The 18007-nt window shown below is 49.2% G+C and overlaps 1 protein-coding gene across 6 annotated transcripts in view; it reads right to left on the reverse strand.

The window, feature by feature from the left end:
* The window catches only part of Hivep3 (HIVEP zinc finger 3), a 420584-nt gene that overhangs the window by 63956 nt on the left and 338621 nt on the right, over positions 1–18007 (reverse strand). For 4 of the 6 annotated variants that reach the window (XM_041651429.1, XM_041651423.1, XM_041651424.1 and 1 more), the window contains one exon: positions 4378–4574. The exons of the other annotated variants lie outside the window; for them this stretch is intronic. The gene's annotated coding sequence lies outside the window, so the exon portion shown is untranslated. The remainder of the gene's footprint in view (positions 1–4377; positions 4575–18007) is intronic. 6 annotated transcript variants of the gene reach the window in all.

Below are 18007 nucleotides of genomic sequence, written 5' to 3' on the forward strand. Positions count from 1 at the left end.
TCAGAAGAGAGTGCAACGCCCCCGTCCCTTCTCTCTGTGCATTGTCACCTGTCCCTAAGTAAACCTGTACCTTGCCCTCTGTGTGGACAGCTGTAAGTCATAAAGGCAGCTGGAAAGCTGAACTTGGGAGACATTACAAGCATCGGCAGGAGTCACAGGGCCTTTCTGTGTTGCTGGAAGACAGTTTGTGCCAGGGACTTGACTCCCTGACTTGCTCCCAGGATCTCTTCTTCCTCTCTCCCCTCCTCTACCTCCCAACAGGCCACTCAGCATCCTTGACTCCTCCGTTATCCCTAAGCAGTGGAACAAGAGCAGCAATTCTTACTGAAGGCAGTCTTCAAACTGTTCCACTAAGCCCTTTCAGAGGGGGCTCTTCAATCACCACAGGAGAAATTTGGGCTGAAAATACAGTTTGGCTCCTAATGGCACTGTAACAGAAAGCGGACCAGCACATTTGAGCACGCTCTTCAATGCATTGCAGCTCGGGGAATGCAGGTTACCAGCTTAGGCTGGCTTGGATAGACTCTGCAATGGGGTCAGGGAAGATCTTGACCTTCTGGGCCGATCTGTCTATCTAGAGTCACTGGGTTTGAGCTCTTTCCTGGGTACAGTCTTTCCAGGGCTATGTATGGGTCTGAAAAACCACACAGGCAAGTGCACTCCTAAGCTGTCAGTGATGAGGGGCAGAGTCACAAGGTTAAGCTCCCAAGTATGGGGAGTGTGGGGCTTCCTGTCGGACTGGCATTTGTAACAAGAAGCAATTCAGGCAGCTGTTGGAAACTGTTGATGATGCAAACTGGAACTCCCTCACAGGCCTCCTGGAATGCCCCTAGCACAGTGACAGACGGGTACAGTGTGGAAAGAGTTACCCATCTGCCCTCTTACTGAGAAGGGTTAGGATTCACTGTTTTCTTTATAATCTCCCTCCACCGTGTGTGTGTTTGTGTGTCTGTCTGTCTGTGTGAGGTATGTAGAGGTCCTAAGTGAGTGTAAGCCGTCTTCCTTGATTACTTCCTACTTTATCTATTGAGGCAGGGCCTCCCACTGAACCTGAAACTTGCTGAGTCTAGTTAGTCTAGCTAGCCATCTTGCCAAGGGGATTCCCTATCTCTGCTCCCACCCACCCACCCCACCCCACCCCGCCAATGCTGACATTACAGATGGCCACATATCTGCCCAGCTTTTTTTTTTTTTTTTTTTTTTTTTTTTTTTTTTTTTAACACAGATTCTCTTTTTCTGGGATTCCAAACTCTGGTCCTTACTCCTTTGGGACAAGTGTTTTCTCCACTGAGTTATCTTCAAAGCTCTGGATTCCTTAATTCTTAATCCGCACCAAGCCAACCAAGAGGAAAGGGAACCTGAAAGCTTTAGCTGGCAAGCAAAACCACGGACACTGAGCACAGAGGTCAGCACACTATCTGTAAAAGATTAGATCGCCTATTGCTCAGGCTTTGAGGGCAGATGGACTGAAGCGGCCAAAGGGAGCATGTGAATGAATGGCATGTGTGTATCAATAAAGCTTTATTTACACAATCAGGTGGCAGCCACAGGCCCTAGCTTGTGGATCCCTAGTCTAAAACTTCAGATTAAAAGTTTTTATACATGGAAGCATAGTTAGTACTTTATGTGTAAGCCTCCATTATAAATCAATGTTAAAGATTGAAACTTAGTAAGATTACAAAGTAAACTCACTTCAATCTGATTTACACCACCATTCCATGCAAGATTCAACTTTTTAAATGGCTTCTAAGACAATGAAAATTTGAAAACTACTAGCAGCAATGTCTACTGGGAACATATTTCCCAATTTATTTTCATGTTGAAAAAAAAAAAGTTTTGGCCTCCAGCCACTCACTCAGAAATCACCTTATCCTGGAGACAGTCCCAGGTTAGGTCTCTCCTGAGCAGAAGTGTGGGCTCCCTCTTATCTTGCCCTCAACTGGCTCCAATGCCTGCTGGGAACACAGGCATTCCCAAACCTCGAGTGGTGCTATTGGGCCACCTGGTCCCTGGCACAGTGGATAAGCACACTTCACACCTGCTATCCTGGACCCTTACTTTTCATCTGCATGGATGCCCCATAGTCAAGTCCTTTTCTTGGTGGCCCAGCTGTGCCCACAATCTCCTGGATCCCCCAGCAACTCTGAGTCAGCACCCTATTAATCACCATGTGTTCTTCCCGGGGAAAGTGCGGGAAGGGGTGGGGCCAGACTTCTGGCTGGGATCTCAGGGCTCATTTCCTCCTGGGCAAGACTCCCTCTGCAGATTGCCCTGCAGCTGTCAGAGCCTGTGTAGACAATGGGGAATTTGGGCATGAAGTAGGGGAGGGCAAATGCTAGGGCTGGGAGAGTCCTGGGTGGCTCCTCCAAACTCCGTGTTCCTCAGAGAGTTCCAGTTCTAGGCTACTCAAGAACCCAGTGTACACCATGTGGGCCAGACTTCCCAGGCTGCTAAAGGAGAAGGACTCCCCTCCCTCCCCCCGCACAGTTAACCATCATATGTGCAGATGAAACAAATGCTAAATCAATATCCCAGGTGGTGCTGCTGGAGGCTAAGGAATGGGGCCCACTGGGGATGGCGCCACTGATTCCGACTGAAATGTGGTTACTGCTAGAGGAGGAGTCACCGAAGCTAGGGTCATTCTTCAGGAAACCCTTCAGTGGAAGAAAAGGGGATAACTCTTTTGTAGCCTGACCCTGTGAGCTGTGTGACAATCTTTAAACTAGAGAACCTTTCTGTGTTCAGTATTCATTTATCTGTTTAAAAGGGGCAACAAGGCCAGGCCTCACTAGGATTATTTTTTCAGAGCTTAGACTTGTCTATGAAATGTTAAGCCTTGTGTCCAGGAAGGCTGAACTCTTCACTTTAGGATCCTATGCCAGTACCAGGTGGTAGAGTATAGCAGATCTGTCACCGGGAGGATGGTTGGCTGAGTTGCCTGCACAGTGGTAGAGAGTGACAGGAAAGCCCCCACATGGGCAGTCCCTATTCTAAAGAAGCCTCTTCTGTATGTTCATAGCACCCCTGTGAGGCGGGTGCCATATCGTTTTGTATGCAAGAGAGAAAATTGAAACCAAGAGAGAGGGAGATACAACATGTTTCTAAAAACAGTAAAAGCCAATAAAACTGGGATTTGAACTCAGGGATTCCCAAGTTCAATACCACCACAAACATCGTTCCTCAAAATGAGACCCAGACCATTAGCTCTTTATGGGGCCCAGGAATACTTTTCTGGTCAGGACAGGCCTGCTGAGCTTAAGGCAAGGCCCACACACCCAAGTCCATGAAGCTACAGCAATGCTGCCTCTGAGGTGACCTATAGCCCCGGCCCTCGCACTGCACCATGAGAAAATACTTGCTCTAACCAGAGGGGACAAGCAGAGCAGGTGAGAAATCAATTTTTCACACCTTGAACATCATAGCTGAGCCCACAGATGTAAACATAGGAAGGGTAGAGAATTCCCAGAGTCCTCAGAAGGCAGCTCCCAGGACCTACTCCAGAACCCAATCATAGTGGGCATGATGGTGCATACTTGCAATCTGAGAACTGAGGCTGCCTGAGCCAGAAGGACTGTGAGCTCAAGGCTAGCCTCGGCTAACAGAGTGCAGAAAGAAAGGACTCCAGATCCAGATCCTCATGTCTCTAGTGCCTGAGCCAGAGGGCACAGGTATTCTGGGGAGCCCAGGTATCTTCTTTCCCTTTTGAAACCAGGTGTTCTCTCCTTCAACCCTATCAGCTCCCCGGAAGATACCGAAGCATTCTGTAGCAAACAAAACACCCTAGGATTTGACCCTTACCCAAAGAGCTTCCAATGCCACCCCCTCATATCATAGCCTGCATTGCCACTTTAAATCCCCAATACCCAGATTCACATATAAATACAATACAGGAGCCAGGGAGCTCACTGGTCCATCTACTCAGCACTCGGATTTTTGGAACTCTCCAGGTATGACATCCTTTCACAGCTCCTGATGGGGGCTTTTGAAGTCACCATGATCTATGACTGGGCAGGGGGTGGAGTGAGGTAGGGCGGTAAGGATTAGGAGGAGGACAAGCCTACGAAACAGGATGATACATCAGAGGCCTGGGACTTTGAGAGACAATCCTGTGTCCTTTACCAGAGGCGAGGGGGAGAATAAGCAGCTAGTTGGTGAGGGGCAAGGTGGCATTTTAGGGAGATGACATGGGGAACAGGGGCAGAAACCCAGGATTCCTCACCAAGGCACCCGTGGAATTCCAGACCAGCTCTGGCAGAGGTCAAGGCAGGCAAGGACAGGCAGCAATGGCCACTCTCACAACAGAATCTTTTTAAGAGAACAGAGAGCTCCTGCTAGCTGAAACAGCAGTCGGTAAGTATGGCCAGGACGGTTTCTTACCTGCGCTGCAGGCACCACTTCCGATGACCAAAACTGAACCGCTGCTCTCTCTGGAAGCCAGCATTCATGTCCACTCCCGCTGTGATGCCTCTGCTCACTCACTGCTCCTCCCTGAGGAAGGGACAATGGGCCTGGCCAGTGACTGGGGGGAGTCTTCCATGAGCTACTTCAAGGCGACTTGGTTTGTGCCTCTGATCCTGCATGGGGTGGGGAAGGTGGAACCCATGTCAGAGAGTTTTCTAGATCAACTTTAGATAGAGAACAACTCCTGCCTTATCCCAAGTCCTGAACTCCCTCCAAGCTGATTTTTTTTGTCCCATGTCCCCTCAGGGAGACAGTGGGGAGCAGTAGCTCTGGGATGACACACTCCACTCCTTTGGCCCATGCTATATTTCTCTGAGCCTCATTCTTCACCAGTCAGGTGAGCATGGTTCCTGGTGGACTGAAAGGTTTCTGATGCCTTGAGTTCAGTCTCGGGATTAGGACAGGTGACCGGGGTCTGTGCCAGGGCACTCTTGACCTTCAGTAGGCGTGAGGGAACTCTACTTTAAAGGCGGAGCTTTCTGTTTGGTTCTAGATGAGGAAGTCAGAGAGACTGGCATCAGCCAGACTCTAGGAACTCCTGCTCGCCTGAAGGTGGAAGGGCCATGTGGGAAGGATCTGGGGGCAGCTGCTAGCATGACCACCTAGAACAACCATGCAGCTGAAAACTAGCAAGAAAACAGAATCCCAGTCCCCGACCACAGGGAATTGGATTACATCAACACAGGATTGATCCTGGAAGAGTGTAACATTCCCCAGAGCAGAGTTGAGTCCTCAGTTTACCCACACCCAATGCCAGCCTGAGCAAACTGCAGAGGAAAGTGGGTGCATTCAGAGAGGCCTGGCTATAGACTAGGGACGTATAGAAGCAAGCTGGCACATGGGTATGGTACACAATCACTAAACTTGAGGGGTCTGCTACCCAGTAAGAGAAAACTCACATGACTAATAATGCCTGCAGGGTCTTCAGACAGGGTGAGGACTGGAGCAACAGGAGGTGTGGGAATACAATGTGGTTCCCAACTTACTAAACAAAACCTAGTGTTCAGGCCAAGGGAAGCCTGCGGCAAGGCAGAAGCTCCATCGTGGTTACTGAGCAAATGGAGGGATGAGCAAGCTTTGCCGCTCAGGCACCCGCTTATCTGGCTGTGGTGCCGCTCAGATGAGAAAGCGCTCCCTAGCCCAGAAAGCCCGAGTTGTTTAGCTGTGTTCAGCATGGCACTCCTAGCTCCCATGCTCATTGGACTGCCTGGTTTGTCTGCTTCTGGCGGTATGGTGTGGTAGCTGAGGATGTGGTCTCTTAGGCTATAAAACCCCAGGTTCAAGTTCATGTCCTTCTCCTTATGACTTCGGTGGCACGGGAAGTCACTGTGTGAAAAGGAGGCTGAGGATGGCGACGGTTTCCAGGGCTTTCATGAGTCACTGTGCATGAAGTGCTGAGAACAATGCCTGGCACGTGGCACAGCCCACATAATTGCCACGGACTTTGTCCCAGAATGGAGCTTAGTAATGTGGGGTAACCTGCACACAGGCCTGCGGCATTGTCCCCTTGCTCACTCTCGGCACCAAACTTTGCAAGAACTTAGTCCTTGGCAACCATTCCACAGGGTTGATGACTACAGAACAGAGGTCACCCGAGGTCCTCAATGTCCCCTCCCACCTCACCTACTGCTGTTCAACTCTGCAGAGTGGCATATGGCCACCACACGGTAGAGAGGACTGGCTCTGCGGCTCCCTGTGGTAATTTTTTTTTTAAGTCTGCCAATGGAACCATCTAGACTTTTCACAACTCCGCCATTTCCCATCAACTCCAAGTCTGACTTCCCAATCCACTGCAAGTATTACAAAACATGGGGGTACCTGGTTCCTCCCACTAAGATCCCAGGGGTCACACAGACCAGGTCCTACCTCCTAACCATCATTCCCTCTCTCACAGCATGTCTGCCTGTCCGATTGATCAGTCCACTCAGCCAGTTCCAACCACACCGGACATGAGATCCACTACCCATGAAACCCAAAGCATACTTGCTACGTATCTCTTGAGATGAGCGAGTGTCCACTGTGCACATACCGAAGAGCTGAGAGCTCTTGATGGAGTGATGTTCACCCAGGCTTCCTCTGAATCCCATGCAGCCCCTAGCAGGCATCTCACACACAGCCAGTGGGCGACAATGCCTTTTAGAACCCAACATGGTTGCTCATTCACTTAACACTTGTGCACCTAGTGCCCATACTGGGTTCAGCTGGCTGGCAGGTGCCAAAGACAGAAACTGGACAAGATTTGGTCCTTGTTTTCAAAGGAACAGTGGAGTTGATTCTGATGGTGTCTGGATGTAGGAAAGAGTGTTTCAAACAGACACCCCCCATCGCCCCTCCCTGCATCCCTGCATGGGGGCAGTCAAGAGCCTCCACGATGAGGGCTAATGACTAAGGCAGAGTCAGCAGGGTTGAGGAAACGAGGTTTGCTAGAGGAGGGACAGGACTTGAGTGGAGTGAGGTGATAGAATGGATTTGATTAATGAGTTAATGTGCTTGGGATGAGGAGGCGTGGCCTGTGGAGGAGACAGGAGAGGCAGCAGCACAGAGGCCATTATCATCCTATCACGGGCCACCCCAAGTCTTCTTCAGTAGCTGTCCAGCTATACCTGTATACCGGTCACCTGAAAATGTCACCCCCAATCCCCAAGTCAGATGACAGAGAGGGTCCATTGGTCTGCCTCTTATCCTCCAAATGCCGCTGACACAAAAAAGAGACCATACAAATTGGAACAGATCCCGAGTCATACCAGCTGCCAGAAAGCCTGAGGACTCAGAGGAGTGGGGACCAGAGAAAGCCCAATTACACCCACTGATTGCTCCCGGTAGGCACGGGAAACCAGCTCAGACTGGGACCAGGAGTCTTGGCATAAAGGATCCTCTGAATCTCCAAAAAGACCAGTGTGGGCAGGAGGGAAGCACAAGAAGCCAAGGCCACCCACTTCTGCCCTGCACACCTTCAGCCAGGAGTTCTGGCTGGGCAGAAGGCGTGACAGATGTTAAGAAACTCCCAGAAGGAACCATCCTCTCCTTAGTGGCTTATGCAATATAATCCTGTGGTTCCCTCGTCTTGCCTCAACACTCCATGCCTGCTGTTTCCACCAGCCACAGACTGTTGTGTGATAGTTCTTACACAATCATGAGCCCATTTCCATGGAAAAAGAATGTTTAGTCCTCAGCAGAGCCAGCCTCCCCTACTCAGACACAGCGCTCTGTGGAGCTGCTGTGCTCCCTTCCCAGGTCGGGGAACACGTTGGCTTTGATTAATGCCATTTTGATGAGGTTTGAAAGGGCAGCGTTTCTAGGTCTCTATAAAATTGTTGATCTGTGTCCTGGTTTGCTTTCTGTTGCTGTAATAAAACACTCTGACCAAAAGCAACTTGGGGAAGAAAGTGTTTATTTCATCTTAGACTTCCAGGTCATGGTTTATCACTGAGGACAGCCAGGGCAGGCCCTCAAGGCAGGAAGCTAAAAGCAGAAGCATGGAGCAGAAAACGGTTTCCTAGCTTGCTCTCTTGTCTTGGCCTTAGTATTTCTCCTAGCGCCCAGACCTCCCTGCCTAGTGGTGGTGCCGCCCGCAGTGGGCTGGGCTCTCCTACATCAATCAAGGCACTCTCCCAGACGTGAGCATAGGCTCATCTGAATGGGAAATTCCTCAACTGAGCTTCCCTTTCCCCAGGTGACTCTAGGTTGTGTCTGTTGACAATTAAAGCTAAATGAACCAGCACACACTGGAACTGATATCTCCTAGGTTGACTGCTAGTGGGTAACAGGAAAGAAACCTCAAGGCTTGAGGGGGGGGAAAGGTAATAAAAAACCCTGAGATCCATTGCTCAGTCAAGGCTCAAATAGAATAAGAGAAATACTAAAAAAAGAGCCACCCACCTATCTGATTTAAAAAGCCGCTCAAGGAAGTACTCCAGCAGAAAAAAAAAATGAGAGCAGAATAAGTCATTCAAGAAAGGACAAGGTGGGAAGAACAGGAAACAGGAGCAATACAAGCGGACTGTACGCAGTGTCATCTGGACAAACATCTATCAGGATGGGGACACACTGCTGGAAATTTTAAACTTACTTCTCAATGTGAACACACAAATGTTTCATGTAAGGTAACTATTTCTAAAGGAAAGATAAGCCTTCTTACCACCAAGAACAGGAGAGAAGGTAGGAACACAGACTATTCAAGCAACATAGCAAGAGTCAGGAAAGCTAAAGTTGATCAGGAAGGAAAAAGGAAAACAAACAAGAGACATGAAGTACGACCGTGAAAGAGAGCCCAGCACACTAATGAATTCAATAATGCAAATAAATTCAATTTTCTTATTCTAAGTTAAGAGACCAGGATGGTAAAAGAAAATGTAAACTGAATCATATATCTGGAAATAATACACTTAAACGGATGAAGGAAATCTAAGAAATGGGGGAAATGGTTAAACAGGCAAGAGGCTTAATAGTCCTGGCAGTTACACTGAGGAATGAAGCACAAAAAGCTGGGCAGAGAAAAGTGGGGCGTCCTGCGCTGTTCAAGGCCTCTTTCCACAAGAAGGGACAGGCCACAGAAGCTTAGCCTTCACCTTGAACAAAGCGAGGGGATCCTGCAATCACAGAACCACAGGGCAAGCAGGGGTATCACGGTGCCTGTACACTTGAGATCCTAGACCCAGGGAAGCTGATGCTGGAGGCTGGAGTTCAAGGCCAGCCTGAATTACACAGTGAGCCCCTGTCTTGAAAACAAAACAAAGCACCATAGGGAGGGAGAGTGAGTGTCCTGGGTGCCACCAGTCAGTGTGGACAGGACATGGAACCCCCAAAGATGCCCATGGAGGATGTGGAGATGGAGTCCGTAAGCTTCCCTTTCCCACACAGATCGAAGGTATTTTACTCATACATCCTCACGCTAGAAGGCAGGAAAAGAGTCTGCTTCCAAAGCATGGAAGTAGTGCAGACCACAAGAGCAGCTCTCAGGGCGACAGCCAGAAATCTGGGTAGCGGAAACCAAAACACCAAATCAGCGGGGCATGTGGTGGGGGACTAAAACTGTAGGGGACCTGGAGGGAGGGAACCTTACTGTGTGGAAAGCTGTGGGCACAAGCAACCCTGCACTCAGAGTGAAAACAAGCCCAGAGTGTGTCTGTGATGACTGGAGAGGGGACCAAGTGACACAGGTTAAGGATTTCCCTGAGCGGAAGTGGTGGCACACACCTGGAATCCCAGCTACTCAGGAAGATGAGGCAGGGGGATATTTGAGACCAGCCTGGCAATTCAGCAGAGCACAGTTTCAAAATACAATCAAAGAGACTGGGGCAGGCTGGGGGTTGGGACTGTAGTTCAGCAGCAGAGTGTTTGTCTAGGGTATGGAAGGCCTTGGCTTCAACTCTGGTATTGAAAAAAAAAAATCAGAAGCCGGGCGGTGGTGGCGCACGCCTTTAATCCCAGCACTCGGGAGGCAGAGGCAGGCGGATCTCTGGGAGTTTGAGGCCAGCCTGGTCTACAAGAGCTAGTTCCGGGACAGGGACCAAAGCTACAGAGAAACCTTATTTCGAAAAACCAAAAAAAAAAAAAAAATCAGCCAAAATATCCCAGAAGGATGAAATGATTAAAGTCTAAAATAAAAATGAACAAATGAGCAAGTGAAGCAGCCACCACCACCACAAATGCAATGCCACGCTTGTAACGTGACACTGAGAACACCTGTAATTGCCACCAGCAAATCAGACAAGGAGTAGAAGCAAAGTCAGAGCATCGAGAAAGGTGACATGGATGCACGCATGCAAACTTTCAAGATGTATGAAGTTTGGAATGTAATTTTTATGTTGATGGTGCAATTGAAAACTGACTTTTCTAGGAAACAATTATACACTAAACTGGAAGGAAAGAGAGAAACACTGAACCAAGCAATAACTACAGGAGAAGTTGACCGGGTTGCCAGAGCAGATTCCCAAATGCCGGTGAAAGGATGGGGAATTCAAACATAAGGGCAGCAGACTGTGTGTTCCCTTGCTCACTAGGTGCTCTGGAAGCACCATGATGTGTCAGATACTGTTCTAGGCCAGCGAGCACCATGAAATAATAACACAGAAATGTCATAAAACACAGAGGAGCCTTTCTGGAGCTGAGCATCCAGACAGATGAGAACAACAAACAGATGGCGTGATGAGCCGTGGTGAGTGCCACGAGAAAAGCAAATGGTAGAACTGCACCCCAGGGCAGGTGGGGAAGGCTCCTTCAGACAGGGCTCACAAGCCATGCATGCCCAGGTGATGGCTCTGCTTGAAGACATACACCAGCCAGGTGTCCTGGGTAGGGGTTCGATGTCTGTGGTAAACACTGTGGCCAAAAGTAGCATGGTGAGGAAAGGGTTATTTCATCTCACAACTCTCAGGACACACTCTATCCCCGAGGAAGTCAGGGCAGGAACCTGCAGGTAGGAACTGATGCAGAAGTCATGGAGAAATACTGCTCACTGGCTTCTTCACCATGGCTTGCTCAGCCTGGTTTCCTACACAACTCAGGTCCTCCTGTCCAGGGGTGGGTACCACCCTGTGGACTGAATCCTCACAAATCAATCATTATTAGTCAAGAAAATGCATTCCAGACTTGCTCACAGGCAATCCGAGGGAGGAATTTTCTCAACTGAAGTTCCTATTCACATATAACTCTAGTTGACTGAAAACCAATAAGGATACCAGGCATGGTGGCATGTGCCTGTAACCCAAGCACTGGGGAGGCTGAGGCAAGGAAGGTACCAAATTTGAGGCTGTCTTGGGCTACATAGTGAGGCCTTATCTGAAATCCCATTCAAACAGACATAATATACTAGGGCTGTTGGAACATTTGTGTAACACTGTTGGGAAGTAGCTTTCAAAGCCTGAGTTGGACTTTAGTGTTCTTTAAAGGTCAATATTTTTGAATACACAAAAAATTAAGTAACCCATACAATAGAAGACCCCCACACTGATATTTTAAAAGGAAAATAAAACAAATTATAAAAATATTTGCATATTTTTTTAATTCTTAAGGTTCAATTCCTATAATTCTGGAGAAAACAAAGCCTAAAGCTCCATTATTTACACCATCAACATACCTCTTTTGTCAGACATATCTCTTCTCTAGAGATGAAAGACTTGGTAACAAAATAGGCACTGAAATTTCACAACATATAAAGATGTTGTGAAATATTTGTTTGCCTATGCAAAGATGTGCTGTATTTGTTTAACTATGTAAAGATGTTGCTGCATTTGTTTAATTATGTAAGGATGTGTTGCTATTTTTTTAAATTTATTTATTTATTAAAGATTTCTGTCTCTTCCCCGCCGCTGCCTCCCATTTCCCTCCCCCTCCCCCAATCAAGTCCCCCTCCCTCGTCAGCCCAAAGAGCGATCAGGGTTCCCTGCCCTGTGGGAAGTCCAAGGACCACCCACCTCCATCCAGGTCTAGTAAGGTGAGTATCCGAACTGCCTAGGCTCCCACAAAGCCAGTACGTGCAGTAGGATCAAAAACCCGTTGCCATTGTTCTTGAGTTCTCAGTAGTCCTGCCTAAGGCACCTGATTGGTCTAATAAAGGCTGAATGGCCAATAGTGAGGGAGGAGCTGCAGATGGAACTTTGAGGCAGTGAGAATAAGGAGGAGGAACTTAGACTCTCAGGGAAGAAAGAACAGGAGGTGACAGGGAGACACCCGAGGCAGCCAGTCAGACATGGAGGAAGCAGGAAAGTAGAACGTACAGAATGAAAAAAAAGATGAAAAGCCTAGGGGTAAAACATAGATGAATAGAAGCAGGTTAAATTGAAAGAGCTAGTGGGACAAGCCTAAGCTAAGGCCGTGCATTCAAAATTAATAATAAATCTCCATGTCTTTATTTGGGAGCTCATTGATGGCCCATAGAAAATTCCAACTACATAAAAGGATCATGATCCGTAATATATAACAAGCACCCTCAATAAAATAAATAAAAGTGGGAAATAAAATGGGGAGAAGAAATGAACAGATTCAAGAAGGTAAAAATGCCCAATAAGACATGAAAATATACTAGCTTCAGTAACAACCACAGATGCAGACTAAATGTCACTTTTCCTCAACTGGTTGGCAGTGAAGAAAATGATGGTCACCATCAGGTGCTGGAGACATGGAGGCAATGGACATGTGCCAAATACAGCTGGAAGGTGTGGGGGACAGGGGACCCTCTTGACATATCTACCACAACGCATGTTGGCCCTGCAGCCCCACAAGTGTGCACAAGTCAACACCCACAAACACACACACATAAACACACATATGTGGAGGTTTAGACAGCACTATTTTGAACACAGAAAGTGGTAGGAACAGCCTTCATATCCATTGCCAGGAATTAGTTTTATAAGCAAATGATGATTAATCTACCCAGCTAGCTGTCATGTGATAAATACATTCCTTTGATGAAAGACAGACACACTCTACAGTCAGAGACTTTCTTTGTGACCCTGTGTATCAGGTATGAGAAACAACATTCTCACGGGGGTTCCCTTGCTCTAACTGATACCCCCATTTCCCATATGACCCCGGGGGAGGTGAAGAGGTGAGGGGAAGCCTTAGTAAGTCTGCTCCTTGGCTCTGCACATTGTACCACCGATATGATAATAGGATGTCACAGACACACACCTGGCCACAGCTGGGAACCTAGATGATCATGGATGACAAATCTCAGCTGTCAGCATGTCCTGGGCTGGACTGTGGACTGGGTGGGGTGTGACACATGAATTTTTTTTTCTCACAAGCATCTCTCTATCTATACTCATCCTTTGTTTTAATAATAAACATGTTTTGCATTTACTTGTGTGCATGTATGTATGCATTATTTATGTATTTTTGAGATAGGATCTCATTGTAGCCCAGGCTGGCCTAGAACTTGCCAGCCAGTCAAGGATAACTACGAACGTCTGACTGTCCAGCCTCTACCTCCTGAGTGCTGGAATCGGAGACTGAACCCAGAATCATGTCCATGCCAGGCAAGCACGTTACCATCTGAGCCACATCTCAGTCCCGTGTGGTACTATTACATTTTAAACGTGATTCAAAACTGTAGAGAGATGACGGAGTGGGGTTGCCAGAGCTGGAGGTGGGGGTTGGGGAGTAGAGAGGAAGGGATACTGGTTAACGAGACTCCACCTCTGGCTTGACAAGGGGAGTGTTATGGAGACAGGTGGCAGCGGCAGGTGTGCAGCGAAGAGACTGGATTTAATGTCCCTGAATTGCACATTTAAAATGGTTCAGAAGGTAAAGTCAATCTTGGGTGTATTTCACCACACACACACACACACACACACACACGCACACACACATGCACACAAACTGGAAATAAGGTATGTGTGTTCTTTCTGTAGAAAACAGATCCGGGAAGAGCCTGTGGGAACCGGAGTCTATCTGTGGGGTGGCACATGACCAGTGCACAGACTGGACTCGCTCCTCTGTGGACTCCACCACAGGCAGCCTCTGACTGTGGGCATAGGGACCAATTCTGCTGGACACTGGGGCTGACATCACTGTATCTGAATTCTGAAGGACCCCCGGGGGCAGCAGGAGCAGCCTCTGGCCCACAGCATGATTTTCTAGGAGCTGGGGATGAGGGCAGACAGCTTTGGGCTCTGCTTGGGGTCTCACACCTAATCTCTGAGAAGAAAAAGGCTGGTGCTGGGGTGGGGGGAGGGGGATGTGTAGGCAGTGCCAGTAAATGGGAAAGATGGATTTGATATGCACGGGACAGGGAACTGGGGACTGGAGCTTTCCATTTTCCTTTTTACTTCTACTGTGACCCGTGGGTCAATAAGATGTGGAAATCCAAGACACAAGTACACACTGGTAAGATCAGTAGGTGGATCATGTCAGGCTCCGGGCTCCTGGGAGACATAAGGGGATAACAGCATAGCTCATTTACCACAGGCTATGAGAGTAGTGAGGGATAGCCCAGTATCTGCACCGATGGCAACAGGATGACTCAGGTTCAGTCCCTGCTTTCATGCATTAATAACTGTGGCCTCAGCTGAATTGCTCAACCTCTCTGAGCTGCACTCTCTCGAGTCGGAAGAGTTGAGTCCTCCCATTGCGCGAGATGGGAGATAGGCACCAACAGACCGAAGAAAGGATTCATTGACATACCAGAGAGAGCCAGGACAAGCACCCGATCAAAGAGGACAGGAGGGAAACACACTTCCATTGGTACTGAGGACAGAAAGAGAGAAGCACAGAGAATGGATCCCACCATGTGGTGAGAAACAGGGAGGGGTATGAGACTTCAGACTGCACTGGGACAGGAGAACAGAGGCTCATGGTCTCCAGGTCCTGTGTGGGGAAAGAGCAGGGATGCATCGATGGCACTTGGTGGGGTACCAGTCACCCTGAAATCTTAGAGAATGATGGTGCAGGCTGAGGAGCAGGAATGATCCTGGGGGCCATCTACAGGTAGCCCCCCTCTCACTGGAAGGTCTGTAGGCTAGGGGCACAGTCACAGGAGTCCAAAGAGGACACTTCCTTTCCCTGAATACACCAGGAGGCCCCGGGACACCCCAAAGGGAAGTAAACTGAACCAGCTGAGTGACTTCCACAAAATACGGCTGGCCCTGCTGGAGTCCCCAGCTGCAAAGGTGAAGGGGACACTGCTTGCCTCCGTGTATCAAACAGCAGCTTGTAGGGAATCTGGGAGAGAAAATTGCCAGATGCTTTGTAAATCCACAGTGCTGCAACATCCCCAGTCGGCAGAGGCAGCCCAGGGTCAGGGCTGAACCCACAGGCGCCGAGTGTCTGTCTGAGCTGGTGCTATCCTTAAACTCATGCCACAGGAAGGCTCTGCGTCCAGCCTGTCTGTTGAGGAAACTGAGGCCCAGAGCTGTGAGCTGTGAGCAGCCTTCCGTAGCAGAAGGCTAGCCAAGGCTTGGGCATTGAATAATTAGTTGCTCTTTGGTCCTGGGCACCATGTGGCCTCAGACAAGTCACTTCACATCTCAGTGTCTCAGTTTTCTCAGCTGGAAAATGGAAGCTTAGCTGGACCAGTGTCAAATTTAAATAACACAGTGTCAGTTCCCCGAAAAGTGAGTCCTGCTCTCCTCCTTTTTTTTTTTTTTTTTGGTTATTTCTGACTTTCAAGGTTTGTGTCTATCTACAGAATTAGTCTTCCAAAATAATAAGCTGGGAATCCCACAACATCATTGTGATCTATCATAGGGAGGAGGGACACACAGACACACCACACACGGGGGGGGATGAGGGAGAGGGAAAATGAATGTGTACAGGGTGACTGTGGGAAGCTGCAGTGCCCACTAAGGAGGTGCAAAGTGAGGCATGGTTCTGGAGGCAGGATGGCTCTCTTCAAACACAATAGCCTCTTTAGCTCACAGGGGAAGCTTGGTGGTGGTGACCAGGCTCTCTAGGGATCCTGCCTGGCTTCTGGCCCAGGGTGCAGGGTCCTGGCTGACCCCACTCTTAGCTCGGATCCCCCTTCTCACCTAACGAACTCAGAGTCTCACAAACAGGAAGGACCTTGTCAAAGGAAGCTGCTACAGAACAGAGCCACCCCTCCCTTTTCTGGTCTGGTGGCTGTGACTGACACCTTTTTCCATAGAGTGTTTCCACCTACTTCAGACATGTGCATGGCCTCCATCTGTGCTGGCTGCTTTTATGTCAACCTGACACAAGCTACAGTCATCTGAAAGGAGGGAACCTCAATTGAGAAAGATCCAGCTGTAAGGCATTTGCTTAGTGATTGAGGGGAAGGGCCCAGCTCATGGTGGGTGGTGCCATGGCCTTCCCTGGGCTGGTGGTCCTGGGCTTTGTATGGAGTCCTGCCTCCAGGACCCTGCCTGGTTTGAGTTCCTGTCCCGACTTCCTTCATTGAAGGACAGTGAGTGATGTGGAAATGGAAGCCAAACAGACCCTTTCCGCCGCAAGCTGCCTTTGATCACGGTGTTTCATCACAGCCATAGGAACCCTAACTAAGACAGCATCTATAAGCAAGCTCCAATTTCATATCGGTGAAGTATCTCAGCATTGTAGGGTCTGTCACAACTTACAGGGAGCAAGGGAGCCTCTGTCCTCCTTGGGGCAGCCCTCCTGGCCATCCCTGGCCATGACTGGCCATTCTTCTTCATCTAGAAGCAGCTAAAATGCAACCCTAGTTTGGATCTACCTTCTACTTCCGGGCTGGATCACCAAGGCAGAGTGTTCTTTTAACGTCTCTGGGCCCGTGGTAGCTCATTTGTGGAGAGGGAGTTATTGCCTGCACAGCTGGGCCTGGGAAAGCCCTCTATTACCTCATCCACTGAGAACACTTAGGGTGGTGCCTGGCCCAGCGCCTCAGTGAGAGCCCATAAATGTGAACAGAGGCACTTTAAGCTTGCCCGGCTCAAACGCCTACGCTCACCCGGCACTGAAACCAGTGCATGGTAGTGTTCGCACTCTTCCTCTTTCCAGCTCATCCATTGCGTGGCCACACAGACTGTCCCTTCACCATGCACCCCCTGACTCAGATCCTCTAGTGGCCCTCAAATGACACATTCAGCCGAACACTTGGGTGCTCTTTACATGCATGCCAGGCTGTCCCCGGTGCCAGCCTACCCTGGAAAGCCTGGTTCTTATCTGTGTTATTCTCCTTGCTCTGTATATTTTACTGTGTCTCTGTGAATAAATCCACCCTGTGCAAGCCCAGGCTAGACCAGCTCACATATATACCGTCTACACAGTCCCTGATCTCGTATACCTTCACGAGCCTAGGCCAGCTCAGCTCACATATAATCTTCCACTCAGCCCCAGGACTTCCACCTTCTGTTGGCAGTGAGAGTTCAGTTGGAGCCATGGCCTATTATCACATTCACCTCCTCTATTCTGCTTGTGGAACGCACTGTGTACCGATGTGGAGGGCAGGGCAGATTCACTGCGCTGTGTTTGAGGGCCGGCTTGAGGGGCAGGTGAATGATTCACGGCTGCTCCGTTCATAGAGCCTTCAACAGAACTGATGTCACAAGAAAACAAGAAAATGACTAGACTCTGAGTTCTAGTACCTGACCGCTCCTGGGTGACAGGAAAGAGATCTACAGGTGAGTGGGTGAGGAGGGGCCAAGAGCTCAGAGGCTTCTCCACGCTCCTGCTCAATCCAGCAGACAGAGGCGCGAATGTGTCTCAAATCCTGCTCGACTCTCTCACTGAGCTCTGCAGCCCAGGACCCAGAGGCCTGTGGGGTCAAGACTCTGCCTCTCACCCTCAGGCTCTTGGGGTGGGCCAGTTGACAGGTGACCAGAAGTCTGGCAGGACCCCCACCCCCGATCTAAATGTAACTGGTGTCTCAGCAAACTCATTCTGACACTCTCACGCCTGTCAGCTCGTCTCCACTTCCTGCTACCTTCTTGGAAAAGCCTCAGACCTCCCGTCTCCTTCCTGAGCTCCGGCATGACTGTTGTGCCTGCTTTGATCGACCCTCCATGCTTCTGCATCAAGTCTGCCTGGGCTCCATGATCCTTGGGGATTTCTGAAGTCGATGGCCTTCCCAGGAAGGTGACAGAGCATCTCCCTTCTCTCTGCCCCCTGACCC

This window comes from Microtus oregoni, unplaced genomic scaffold (assembly GCF_018167655.1).
Source record: "Microtus oregoni isolate MIOR12 unplaced genomic scaffold, Mior012 000005F_ref0000423, whole genome shotgun sequence".
Taxonomy (NCBI): Eukaryota; Metazoa; Chordata; class Mammalia; order Rodentia; family Cricetidae; genus Microtus; species Microtus oregoni.